We start from the raw sequence: 13,386 nt of genomic DNA, 5'->3' as shown, positions 1-13,386 counted from the left end.
AATAAAAAAACAATTTTATTTTTTAAATAACTTTTATTATTATATTAAATTAGTTATTAAAAATAGAAACTAAAATTCTAATATACTTAGGTTCAAAAATTTCATTTAAGCGAGATATTAAAAAAATTCGACTTTATTTCGTATATTTCTAATGTTTATTTTTTTTTTGAAACCACTTAATCGCCATTTTGGATTTCCCCCGCTCAACTTGAAATACCTAATAAGGCCTAAGCAGAATGAAATATCTAATCATAAATCTTGAGCTTTAAGATGAGAGGGAAAAGGATAGAAACATCTTTTGTTCTTTTCTCTCTCATGTAAAAGCTTAAGATTTACGTTAAGGCCAATGCACAATGAAACCTCTAAAGGTGATTGTATACCTCACCAATCCCGAGTATACTTCTGTCGTGTACCATTGGAGTAAAAGAGACAAAAGATATTTCCGTCTCTTTTACTCCAATGGTACACGACGAGAGTATACTCGGAATAGGGGAGGTATACAAGTGCCTTAATCGTAAATTTTAAACGCCTGAGCAGAATAGAAACGTAACCGGAATCGTAATCGCAAACGCAACCGGAAGAATGAGTTAGAAAAGGATAGATATATTGTTTGTCCTTCTCTAACTCATTATTCCGGTTACGTTTCTATTCTGCTTTGGCCTTAAGCTTTTTACATGAGAGAGAAAAGGACAGAAGATATTTATATCCTTTTCTCTCTCATCTAAAAGCTTAAGATTTACGATTAGAGGTTTTATTCTACTTAGGCCTATTGTTTAACACAAATTACAGTCTTGTAATGGTGAGGTCACAGCTCGGCTGCCTGCCTGTCTGTGGGCAGACGAGGCGAGGGGGCGACATGAGTGTAAGACCCTTTCCGAATTGGGATTTTTAGCGCATACTTGATAAAGTGTATACTAGAGAAGTATGCAGTGTCCTTGTTTTTCCGTGCGAAAAAAGAACACTGCATACTTCCCGAGTATACACTTTATCAAAAGTGCGCTAAAAATCCCAATTCAATTCGGAAACGGCCTAAACAAAAAAAAGCAAGTTTTTCTTCTCACTTACACTCATGTCGCCCCTTTACCCCGCAGGCAGACAGGCAACTGAGCTGTGACCGTACCATAAATTCAGCCTCACAAGTGTCACATTACAGAGGTTTCTCTCTACAAATATACGTAAACTACGTTAAAAGAAAAAACATTATTCTTCAACCCTGACTTAATAGTCAAACCTTGCCAATCCTGAACATATTACAATGGGCTGGGTAGTTTATTTACTTGAATATGTTTTTTGCTGAACATTGAATTTTGAAAAAAAAATGATTTAAAAGTGATGTGTTTAAAGAAAATAATTATAAATTAAACTTGAATTAAAATAAAACTGCTGTTTTTATGATTGTAAAATAAAAATTAGTTTCAACCAAAAAGTGCATCATAATTATAATCAAGGTAAGAAATACATCAAGGTTAATTAGTCATTTAAGTGTCATAATACTTGACTTTAGTATCATGATTATTATATTATACAATTTTTAACAAAGATAATTATAAATAAAATTTTGCTACAAATTTTTTTTTTTTTTTTTATTAAAAATTCGAAAAGAAAAAATTAATGTATGAGAAAAAAAAATATTGAATTTTCCCTCGTGTAGCAAAATAAATACATTGTCAACAGTTAAATTTCTAACCTCTCTTGAGGTTTTCTTTAATAAATAATTTTTTTTTCTGCCATAATTTAATTAAAAACTCTTTCTATCTGTTAAATTTTATTTTTAAGACAATTTCTATCGATTTTTTTTTCTATTTCTATAATTATTCGATTTTATTTTATAAATAAAATTTTATCATTTTAGAAGCAATAATAATTTTTTTTTACAAATCAAAATAATTTTTTCATTAGATTAACAAGGAATTATATTGATTCAATAATTTATTTTACATAATAATCTTTCTTAGATTTTATTAAGAAAAAAATTCAAATAAGATTATTTTTCTTCTAATGAAAAAATTATTTTGATTTGTAAAAAAAAATTATTATTATTAATTATTATTTAAAAATTATTATATATATATATATTTGAAATTTATTCTGAATGCAAAAATAAAAAAATTATATTTTTATTTTTTCACTATTTACAAGATAAAAATTAAATTTTATTATTTAATAATTATAATTAATATTATTATTAATTAATATTTAATAGGAAGAGAAATTTTTTTTTCCTTTTATTAAATTATAAACCTGAACATAGTAATTAAATCAATAAATTATTATCAGCTTTACTGTTTAACAATTTAAAATGAAAATTGTTAAACAATTAAAAGTTAAAAGAGTAATTGGACGTCGTAAAAAAATTTCTTAATTATTTTTTAAGTAATAAATCAAAAAAAAAAGTATGAGTATCGGGATTTATTTTTTCGTTAAAAACTACATATTCTCATATGTACTGTATAGTTTTTTGTGTTAATACGGCTAATTTTTTTTTTTTTATTATTATAAGTGATTATTTTAATATTATTTGTACGTTATAGACAGTTCTGTTTGAATAAACGATTTACTACTACTACTAATATTCTTGATATTGCAAGATTAATATTGGTCCCAAATTTAGAGTTTGAAATTATTTATTTGAAAAACAAAATAAAATCATTTTACTCACCCTGAATGTAATATCGAGTTTCTTTAAAGTAAAAGAAAATTATCTTCCGCCTTTAATAAAAATTGTTCAAAACTTTGTTTAAAAATATATAAATTTTTTTTTTTTATCTAAAAAACAACCATTTTATCTATTTTCTACATTCGAATTTAAAAAAAAAAAAAAACAATACTTTTATTACTTAATTTCCAAATAAAATGAAAAATTTTTATTTAACATCAAAAAAAAAAAAAAGTAATATTAATATCTAAATCAATTTATCACTCAGCAGAGATTAGACTATTATAAGTAAAAAAAACCTGTATAAACGTAAATTTAAAAAAAATACCAACTTTACGATAATTTAATGTAGAATTTTTAATTATATAATTTTTAATATATGTATAAATATTTTATTATTTTCGATATATAAAAACTGTTGTTTCAATTTAGATAGAACTAAGGAATCGATTAGTGTTCTTAACATAGCAGAATTAGAAAAAGTACGACAGGTTTTATAAGATAAGGCCTCTCGTTAAGTAATGTCAACATGATTATTAAAACGAAGTGAGGTATCAAAGTCTCGATTGAACTAGAACTAAATTTCTAAAATACAACACAGTTTATACATGTATTTATTTCTTTTTGGATTAATTGTGTATCAAAGTTTTTTTTTTTTTTTTTAAAATAACTCTCCCTCTATTTTAATTAATTTCAGGTAAAAATAATTGTGGTTCATTAAAAAAAAAAAAAAAATTTTATTAAATTGTTAAACTTATGATCTAATGTTCATTTATATTTTCTTCTAAGTATATAATATTTTTGTTTAATTATATTGCTAATAATTATAAATAAGGATTAGTAATTTTTTCTAACATTCAAATAATTTATATAATTTTATACTATTTAATTATATATAATTTTATATATTATAGTAATCTTTATTTGTTTTAATTCTTATTTTATCTGAATTTTTATTTAATTTAATTTTCAATTTCACTTAATCGTCTGATGATTATAATTATTTTTAATTTGACTAATTTTTATTTGACCTCATTTATGTGTGACCTTATTTTTGTATGGAATTATTGACTTAATTCGTAATAATTTTTATTTAAATTTGATAAATTATTTTGTATTTTTATTTATTTATTGATTTTATAAATATTTATAAATATTTTTTATTTATATTTAAATAAATTCATTAATTTTTGTTTGTTAAAACTATTACGATTATAGTTTGAAAAAAAAATAATTTTTTAAATATGTTAAACTTGAATATTTTCTTAGTTCATTAATCATGATATTATAACGTAATTTTTATTTTTTTAAATAATAAGAAGTTGAAAAATTAGAAAAAAATAATAGAAAAATAGAAAAAATAATTAAAAGTTGAAATTTTAGAACATTATTTTATAATCTCGAATTTTATATTTAAAAAAAAATAATTATTCAGTGTTTAATAATATTAGATATGTCCAGACTTACCGAATGTATAACTTTCTTTTTTTCATATTTTTGAAAATGAAGTTTTTAAAGAAATATTATTTTTGAAAATAATCACATTAATAAATTTTTTTAAACTTTTTTTCGGGAACATTTTAGAAATTTTAAATTTTATAGATTCTAGTAAATTTTCTCTCATTTTTCATCTCTATTTTTTCAATTTGTTCTATCTAAATTATATCAAAAGTAAAATTCTTCATTTGAGAGGATTTTCCTCTTACATCTCAAAACAAAAGTAGATTAGATAAACTTGCATTTCTAGTTGCTTGTTAGCGACTTATCACTTTATTTAAACACGAAATAGATTACGAACTTTAGTCCATTTAGAAGAAAATAAAGCATTGTTAAGAGTCAAATTAAATAAAATTTTTTTGAACCTTATCACATATAGTAGATTTTAATATTATAGACAACTAAATTTTTTAAAAGTTGCAATAATTTATAAGAAATTACTAATCGATTGATCTGCCATTGTAGATTTTTGAAAAGACTCTTTAAAGATTAATTTTGATTAATTTGATTTGTTTAATAAATAAAATTCAGAAAAATGCTGATGGATATATTTATGGAACATTATTTTCACACCTATACGGATGTTCCATAATAAATTGTGGAACATTCAATCTGACTCTAATATTACTGTATTTATACAGAAATATTAAAAATTTTAGTTGGTAACTGTTAAAAAATAACAATGAAAAATGTTTTTAAGCATATAAATAATTAAATTCCGTTATTTATCAAAATAAAATAGTTGTCATTTATCAATACATTTTATAGGTTAGGTGCACTAAAACGAAAGAAATTTTATATAACAGTTTTAAAGAAAAATAAAAATAAAATAAAAAATTTTTCCTGTACTTTTACTACTCTAAATGCAGTACCAAATATTACCTACTATGAAAGTAGCGTTATTACGGAAATAACGTAAAATTACAGGGATTTATAGTTTTACTATTAGGTTATGTAGAATTCCTGACAAATTCTGTAAAATTACAGAAATCAGTAACTTTTCATTATTTCGTGATAACGCAAAAAAAAATTGTACTTTATCTATAGGAAATTGTAAAAACTCAGAAAATAGTAAAATTCCACATTTTTGTTTTTTTTCTATACTACAAAAAATATATGGGTCAATCCATTATATTTCGACTGAAGTCGTCGCTGACTAATTTTTAAAAATTATAATACTTTGCAAGAATGATTTTGAAGTTATCAAGATCACGAAATGAAAAGAATTTTATTAAAATTTTAATTATTTATTGCAAAATATGAATTTAAAGTTTATGAGGTGCTGAAAACTGTCAATTTTTTAGCCATTAGAAAATATGCAAAAAAAAAACAGAATTTACCATAAAAATAAAAAAAATTGTTGTAATTTACTAAGAATGAATAAATTTATCATTATCAATTGATATAATTATTTAAATATGTGAAATATTATATAAAATGTGATTTTCAAGTTCGCCTGTCAAATAACCTAAATTTGCAAATTTCATCTATTAAATGTGAGAAAGAGAAGTCATTAAATTGAAAAAAACCTTACCAAATATAAAGTACCTGTGACTAACTTTTAGTTTTTCTTAGCACTTTTTTCCTTTTTTCTTTATAAATGTGAAATAAAAAGCAATAAAAATTGTCACTTTGCTTATTTTCACTATTTTCAAATGTAAATAACTTTCTTGGAGAAAACTGAAAAATTACAAAACTTGGGCAATATCTAATTGATCACTAACTACACACACTGGAAAAAAATTCGCTTTGGTCCCGAAGATACTTTTTGAGATAATTATGTTTAAATTTTTCACAATTTTTATCAGGTTAATACATGTAGTTTTTTAAGGACGAAGTTAGGTTTTATTGGTTAAACATTTTGAACTAACTTCAATTTTATAAAAATCACATGCATTAACCTGATAAAAATTGTGAAAAATTTAAAAATAATTATCTCAAAAAGTATCTTCGGGACCAAAGCGAATTTTTTTCCAGTGTGTGTATTTAGTGATCAATTAGATATTGCCCAAGTTTTGTAATTTTTCAGTTTTCTCCAAGAAAGTTATTTACATTTAAAAATAGTGAAAATAAGCAAAGTGACAATTTTTATTGCTTTTTATTTCACATTTATGAAGAAAAAAGGAAAAAAGTGCTAAGAAAAACTAAAAGTTAGTCACAGGTACTTTATATTTGGTAAGGTTTTTTTCAATTTAATGACTTCTCTTTCTCACATTTAATAGATGAAATTTGCAAATTTAGGTTATTTGACAGGCGAACTTGAAAATCATATTTTATATATTATTTCACATATTTAAATAATTACATCAATTGATAATGATAAATTTATTCATTCTTAGTAAATTACAACAATTTTTTTTATTTTTATGGTAAATTCTGTTTTTTTTGCATATTTTCTAATGGCTAAAAAATTGACAGTTTTCAGCACCTCATAAACTTTAAATTCATATTTTGCAATAAATAATTAAAATTTTAATAAAATTCTTTTCATTTCGTGATCTTGATAACTTCAAAATCATTCTTGCAAAGTATTATAATTTTTAAAAATTAGTCAGCGACGACTTCAGTCGAAATATAATGGATTGACCCATATATATTTTATATTTTTATTTTGAAACTAAAATGTAAATTTTAACGTGTATTCTCGAATCTAGAAACGAAAGATACGACAAAACACGTTAAAATTTACATTTTACTTCTTTAAATTAAAAAAGCACAAAAATTTGTCGCTCGATTCTAATGCTCACATCATAATGTAAGACTTTGTACATTTTTTTACTGACACAATCAACATTACTTAGTTAAGAAGTAATACTGCAGTTTATGAAATAAAATAATGTGCTTGAAGATACGAACGTTCAAATGAACGAAATCTCCCGCATAATGTGATCGATCTAAAATACAGCTAAAATGAAACGAATGGATGTTTAAACATTTTTATTTACTAATAACAACAGTGAAAAATAAAAAAATTAACATATATATAAATAGACATAAAACATAATCAAGATTTTCTAAAAAATTCAATTTCAACTAATTAACTAATTATGAAGACCAGGTTGAAATCAAAAAATGTAGAGGAAAAAATTATTGCTTTCTTAGTAATAAAATTGAAAAAACCCAGGTGCGAATTAGGGTCGGCAGCCAGAGTTGGTAGGTCGGGCCATGGACGGCACATCTACGGCTGCCAAGACGTCGGCAGCCAAAGTTGTCCCGACTTTGGTTACTACTTTCACCCAAAGTTGGGCCGACTGTGGCTACCAAGGTTTAAAATCCAGAATTTCCAATGGTCGGGCCGACTATGGCCAAAGTCGGGCCGATGGCGGTTAAACTGCGGCAGCCGGAGTTCAAAAATTAGAATTTCCAATGGTTGGGCCGACTCTGGCCAAAGTCGGGCCGATGGTCGGTTAAACTGCGGCAGCCCGAGTTCAAAAATTAGAATTTCCAATAGTCGGGCCGACTATGGCCAAAGTCGGGCCGATAGTCGGTTAAACTGCGGCAGCCCGAGTTCAAAAATTAAAATTTCCAATAGTCGGGCCCACTATGGCCAAAGTCGGGCCGATGGTCGGTTAAACTGCGGCAGCCGGAGTTCAAAAATTAGAATTTCCAATGGTTGGGCCGACTCTGGCCAAAGTCGGGCCGACGGTCGGTTAAACTGCGGCAGCCGAAGTCCAATATTCAGAATTTCCAATGGTTGGGCCGACCATCATATTCGTAAAGTAAATTTCTTTACATTCATGGCCAAAATAAAAAATTTTTGTGACATTTTATTTAACTAAAATGGATTAACTAAAAAATTACAAGGATTATCTGATTTATTTTTCATCATGAATTACAAACTGGATTTTTCTGAAGTTGGAGCTTATGAAATCATTTTTGTCCTTTGACTTTCATGTAAGCGTGGCGTAATGGATAGCGTGTTAGACTTCGGTGCGTTAGGTTGCGGGTTCGATCCTTGCGATCGATAAATATTTTTAAAATGTATTGTATGTATGTATAAGATTGTCTTAAGTGTTAATGTGTATGCAATAAATAAATGATGAATTTCAGACTATACCCAATATATGTTAATTATATAATTAATAATTTTTACATTTTTTCCAAAGGTCGGCCTAACTTTGGCAGCCATAGTTGGCCCGACTCTTTTAGCCATTGGTCGGTCCAACTTTGTCAGCCATTGGTCGGCGGATGTTATCAATTCGCTAGTTCGGCCGACCATCGGCTGCCAAAGTCGGACCGAACATTCACATGGTTGGCCCGACCATGGCCCGACCGACAATTCCCACCTGGGAAAATATTGCAACATTTGGACCCCCCAAAATAATTAACCCCCACCCGCTATTCGTTGCGAGGCAAAGATTTTCAACAAAAATATAATTTCAACTAATTAACTAATTATGAAGACCAGGTTGTAATCAAAAATTGTAGAGGAAAAAATTATTGCCTGTTCAGAATAGACTAAAAACATGAACGTATACCTAACGTCACGATGTATTTTAAATGGATACTTTACGTTCACGTTACTTATACGTTTATGTTTTTTGTCCATTCTGGGCTCAACCTGAAGTTGAGTCTGCAGTGCTCACGTTTATACGTGAACGTGTCCAATGTAAACTCACCTTTAGGTTCAGTCCAGAATGGACCAAAAACATGAACGTATACGTATCGTCACAATGTATTTTTAAATGGATACGTTATGTTCACGTTACGTGTACGTGCATGTTTTTTGTCTATTCTGAACTTTTACTGCGCTATCTAACTAACAGCGGTATTTTTAACTTAAATTTTTTTTATTAAAGTTGTTAATAATTTTTTTGTTTTTATTAATTTTCATTGTTTAAATATTAGGGAAATTAAGTTTTAATTAAATTGAATAGTAAATTATTTAGAATTTCCTTTTTATTTATTTCTTATGTTTTACTATATATAATTAATAATTAATTTTTATTCATACAAAATAAATTGTATTTACATATTTAATATTAAGTTTTGAATGATTCTTATTTTTGCAATATGATTGATTGTCGAAACATATTAATTGTTAACTTTCATTTTTTTACTGTACCAATTCTAACAAATAGCTTATACTTGAATGGTTGATTACTCGTTGATGAAAGTTTGTTTTCTTTTTCATCCTTAGTAACATTAATATTTTTTATTTTTCTTTTAAATGTTGGCAAACTGTTATCTACTTCATCTTCTGTATTTTTATTTCCTTTTGTGTAGCATTTTATATGAATCCATCTACTGCAAATAATACAAGTTTTAACCATAGTCTTTGAATTATTTTTACCAAAGCAGTACAGACACCGTTCTGATATGTCATTTGACTTTATTATTAAAGTTTCTGCAACTTGTTTTCTAAATGTCTCTGGATTAAATTTTTTGTCAAATGGTATGTTGTGTGCTATACAGTATTGTAATACATTATATATATTGCACAGTTACTTGAGTCAAAAACTGCTTGAAATGGTCTGTCGTGGTCAAATTTTTCTACAAACTTAATATTTTTTAAAAAACTTAAACTGCTATCACTGGAACAAGAATTTATATGTTTTTCAAATGCTTCTATGGCTCTACCTTTATCAATTGAATTTTCATAGGGGTCAAATAATGTATATGTATGATCAACTGTGTCTATAAGTAACATACTGCAATGTCCTTCAAACATGTATGGTATTAATAAAAATTTTTTTATCGTTTTCTTGATATTGTAAATATCTTATCCTGGATTTTTCCTTATTTTCGCAAAACTGCCAATTGCTTTGTTTGAAATATCTGTTGGCATATACGTTATGTTATTATTTGTCCATGAATTCATGTGTGTTGATGTAAAACAGTCAACAATTATAGAATCTATCCATTGTACTTTGTCAACAATTGATGAAAATTATTTTGCTGCCATTTGAAATTCTTTCATCACAAGTGTAATGTCTTTATTAGGTTCATATATTCTAATTTTTATGTTCTCTGAGGATGATGTTATATAATGCCATACACTGTTTACAAGACCATTTGGTAATATGTCTGATCTTTGTGTTTTATTAACTTTCATTTCAACAGAATCTTCAATTGGCATTGATTTATTTTCTTTTTTTATTTCTACTTTTTGTTTTTTTTCATTTATTATATTTCTGTTAATTATTTTTGTCATAGTATTTTTTTTTAGGTATTCGTACATTAGAACCTTTTATATTCATTTTTGCTGGTAAACGTACACTATTGTTATTTAATTGATTTGATTTTAAATTATTTTTTGTCAATTTATTAACAATTCTTTTATTTATTATTTTAAAATTTCTTTTTTGACTTATTTTTTTACCAATATTTACAAGTTTCCTTCCTTGAAACAAAGTATATTTTTGTTTTTTTAGTTTGTTTGTCTATTTCTTTTCTACTTCTACCCCATTTTTCAATTTCAAATGGATTAGAATCTGCTTCTGAGTAAAGAGGTCTCTTTTGTATTGCTAATGAGTTTTTAAATTGTATGTTTAATTTCTGTTCAACGATCAATTCATTATTATTTTTTACTACTGCTCTTACAATTTCCCCAATAGAATTGTCATCTAGTAATGGTAAAATTGTGTGTTTATAAGTATAGACATACGATTCTGCGTAAGCATTACTTATACGCGAAATGTTACTGTCTACAAATGGTAACATTAAAGCTTCAAATAAAGGCGCAAATGCTAAAAAAGTTTTTACAACATAGCGACCAAATTCAATTACGTAATATTTATTTGTTATCTCTTCTTTATTGTCATCAAAATAATTATTTTCTTTGTACATTAAGATCTTCCAAAAGTGTTCATAGAAAGGGCTTTTTTCGCAAATTGAAGTTGAATTTTTATGAAAGTCATAAAAATGTTCATTTAATTCATCTAATTCTTCATCATCTAATGAATTTTCCATCATTTCTTGTATTTCTTTTTTATTTTTATTTTTAAGTCCACTTAAATATAATATAGCAGTATTAGCTTTCTGAGCATTTTTTCAAGGGTGACATTCAATATTTCTTCAAATGTTAAATTTAATTCATCTAAAGTTCTGTTATAAAAAAAAATGTAATAAAAACGTTTTTTTTATGCATCTAAGTTTAAATCTTTATCCATTGTTTTTGTAAATCTTCTGATGATATGAGCATTACATGATAATAATATAATAAGATTTGATGGTTTAGATTTTTTTCTTGTTATAATATTATAAGTTTCTTCTAAATATTGAGGCATAGTCATACCATTGTTCCATTCAAATAAAAAGCTATTCATAAATACCCAACTCCAATCTAAAACAACTGCTTTAAAAGGTGACCAATAATTAAAAACTTTATGTACAAAATTTTTATATAATTTTAATGTTATTTCAACAGATGGAATATCATGTTTATCCGAAAATGCTTCCATCAAAGGAAGAATTGATTCTTGTCCTCTCCATAAGAGAACGTAATACATTATTAGTTTCTTTTCGACATGCTTTATTTTTCTACACATTGCTTTGGTTAAATCGAAGTGGACAATTTTTCCATCTCCATCAATAAAAGCATTTAACATTTTAGTTTATGTTGTTCAATCCAATATTGAACAATGTCATTAATATCTCGCGATTTATTTTCTAATCTTTCTTTAAGTCGTTGTTCAGATTTCATTTTTTGAACAACGTGTAATTTCATTGCTGCACCAACCTTTCCGTCATCTGCTAACGTTTCATCCCATTTTGCGGTATTTTCTAATTGATGTGTTCTAGCTCTACTATATTTTAGTAATGTTTTTACTGCTGTACGCTTTGGACCTCGAACTTGTAAATAAGGTTTTACTTTTGAAGAATTGTGATTCCTTGCCGGTGGTTTAGTGGCATACATGGTAAATGACGTAACATTTGAATCTATTTCAAATAAGTCGAATCTAAATTGTATGTCACAAGTAAGATGATGACATTTAGCATAACCAACAAATTGACTTCCTTCATTTGCTCTAAAACAACTATAAAATTTTAAAACGCAGGTACAGTTAATTTTGTTTATTGAAAATTCATGTATTACATCTCTTACGCTACTAAAATCAATTTTGTCATTTTTGGCTATTTCTTTTGTTCTATAATAGGGTCATGTTTTCGATGTATTCCATAATAGGAGCGTTTACCTTATAAAAATAGAAAATAATAAAAAAATAAACAAAAAATTCGTTTCGTTTTTTTTCATCTTGAAATGCAAGTATTTAAGAATAATTTTTGTTTTATTTTTTTTTATTTTTTAATATTTTTAAAAAATTGTTCATTTATAAAATGCTTATAAACAAGTGTGTTCTACATGTCCTATAAAAATTGAAAACTTGTTTTAAATTCCACATATATTTCAGAATATAATGTTTCTGATTAAGGAGACATATATAAACGCTAATCGCGCCTTGTTTTCGATAAAAAATATTTATTTATTTATTTAAACATGCGAACATGGCCAATTCGTATAAAGTACTAAAAAATGCAAAATTTCTAACATAAAATTTAGTTGGCTGAGTTATTATTATTCTTGTTATTAAATATCAGATTACGAAATTAATTATTATATAATTAAAATAGATATTATTAAATAACTTGTTTTCTAAATGAGTCTTATTTTTTCTCAACGGTACTATATTCAGAAATATATATGAAGAATATAAATTCTTAAAAAAATTTTATAGAACATATCACAATTTTTTATTAACAATTTCTAAAAAAAAAATTATTTAAAATAATAAATTTTTAAAACAAAAATTACGTTTTAATTCTACATTTATGAAAATTAAATGCTTCTTTAGAAATTTTTTTGTCAAAACTAATATAGATAAAACTTTTTTCTTCTATTTATGTTTATTACATGTTACGCTTTATAAATTATATATTTAAAAATAGCGGAAATATGCAGGTTCACCTGAGGCAGCTTTTCAAAAACACGTGCTAACGAACGTCCCTCAATTCGTAATTTTTTTTAAACCTATAAACAAACGTTTTTTTAAAATAATATTAAATTGCCTATCTTGTGACATTGACGTTTTTGAAAAAAAATGTTTTTTAGCAAATGGGAGCACTTTAAAAAAAATTTTTTTTATCTAAAAGTTAACTTTAAAAATGAACAAAAAATTTCAAATTAAAAAATTGATAACCCCTTACATCACACGATAGAGAATCTATTTAAGAAGTTGTGTTTTAATTTTTAGACAAATCGTTGAAAATTATTTGACAAAGCGAAAGAAAAA

The 13,386-nt window shown here is 25.6% G+C and overlaps 1 protein-coding gene across 2 annotated transcripts in view; it reads left to right on the top strand.

Annotated features, from left to right (window-relative positions):
• The first annotated feature begins 1,231 nt into the window (after positions 1–1,231).
• Positions 1,232–13,386, top strand: part of LOC127278136 (beta-1,4-mannosyltransferase egh) — a 282,071-nt gene continuing 269,916 nt past the window's right edge. For both annotated transcript variants that reach the window (XR_007842448.1, XM_051299694.1), the window contains exon 1: positions 1,232–1,448. The gene's annotated coding sequence lies outside the window, so the exon portion shown is untranslated. The remainder of the gene's footprint in view (positions 1,449–13,386) is intronic.

Source organism: Leptopilina boulardi, unplaced genomic scaffold, assembly GCF_019393585.1.
Source record: "Leptopilina boulardi isolate dan_hultmark-lab unplaced genomic scaffold, ZJU_Lbou_2.1 LbouV2_195, whole genome shotgun sequence".
Lineage (NCBI taxonomy): Eukaryota > Metazoa > Arthropoda > Insecta > Hymenoptera > Figitidae > Leptopilina > Leptopilina boulardi.
Note: the sequence above shows the minus strand (reverse complement) of the source record. Positions and strands in the feature narration are given on the sequence as shown.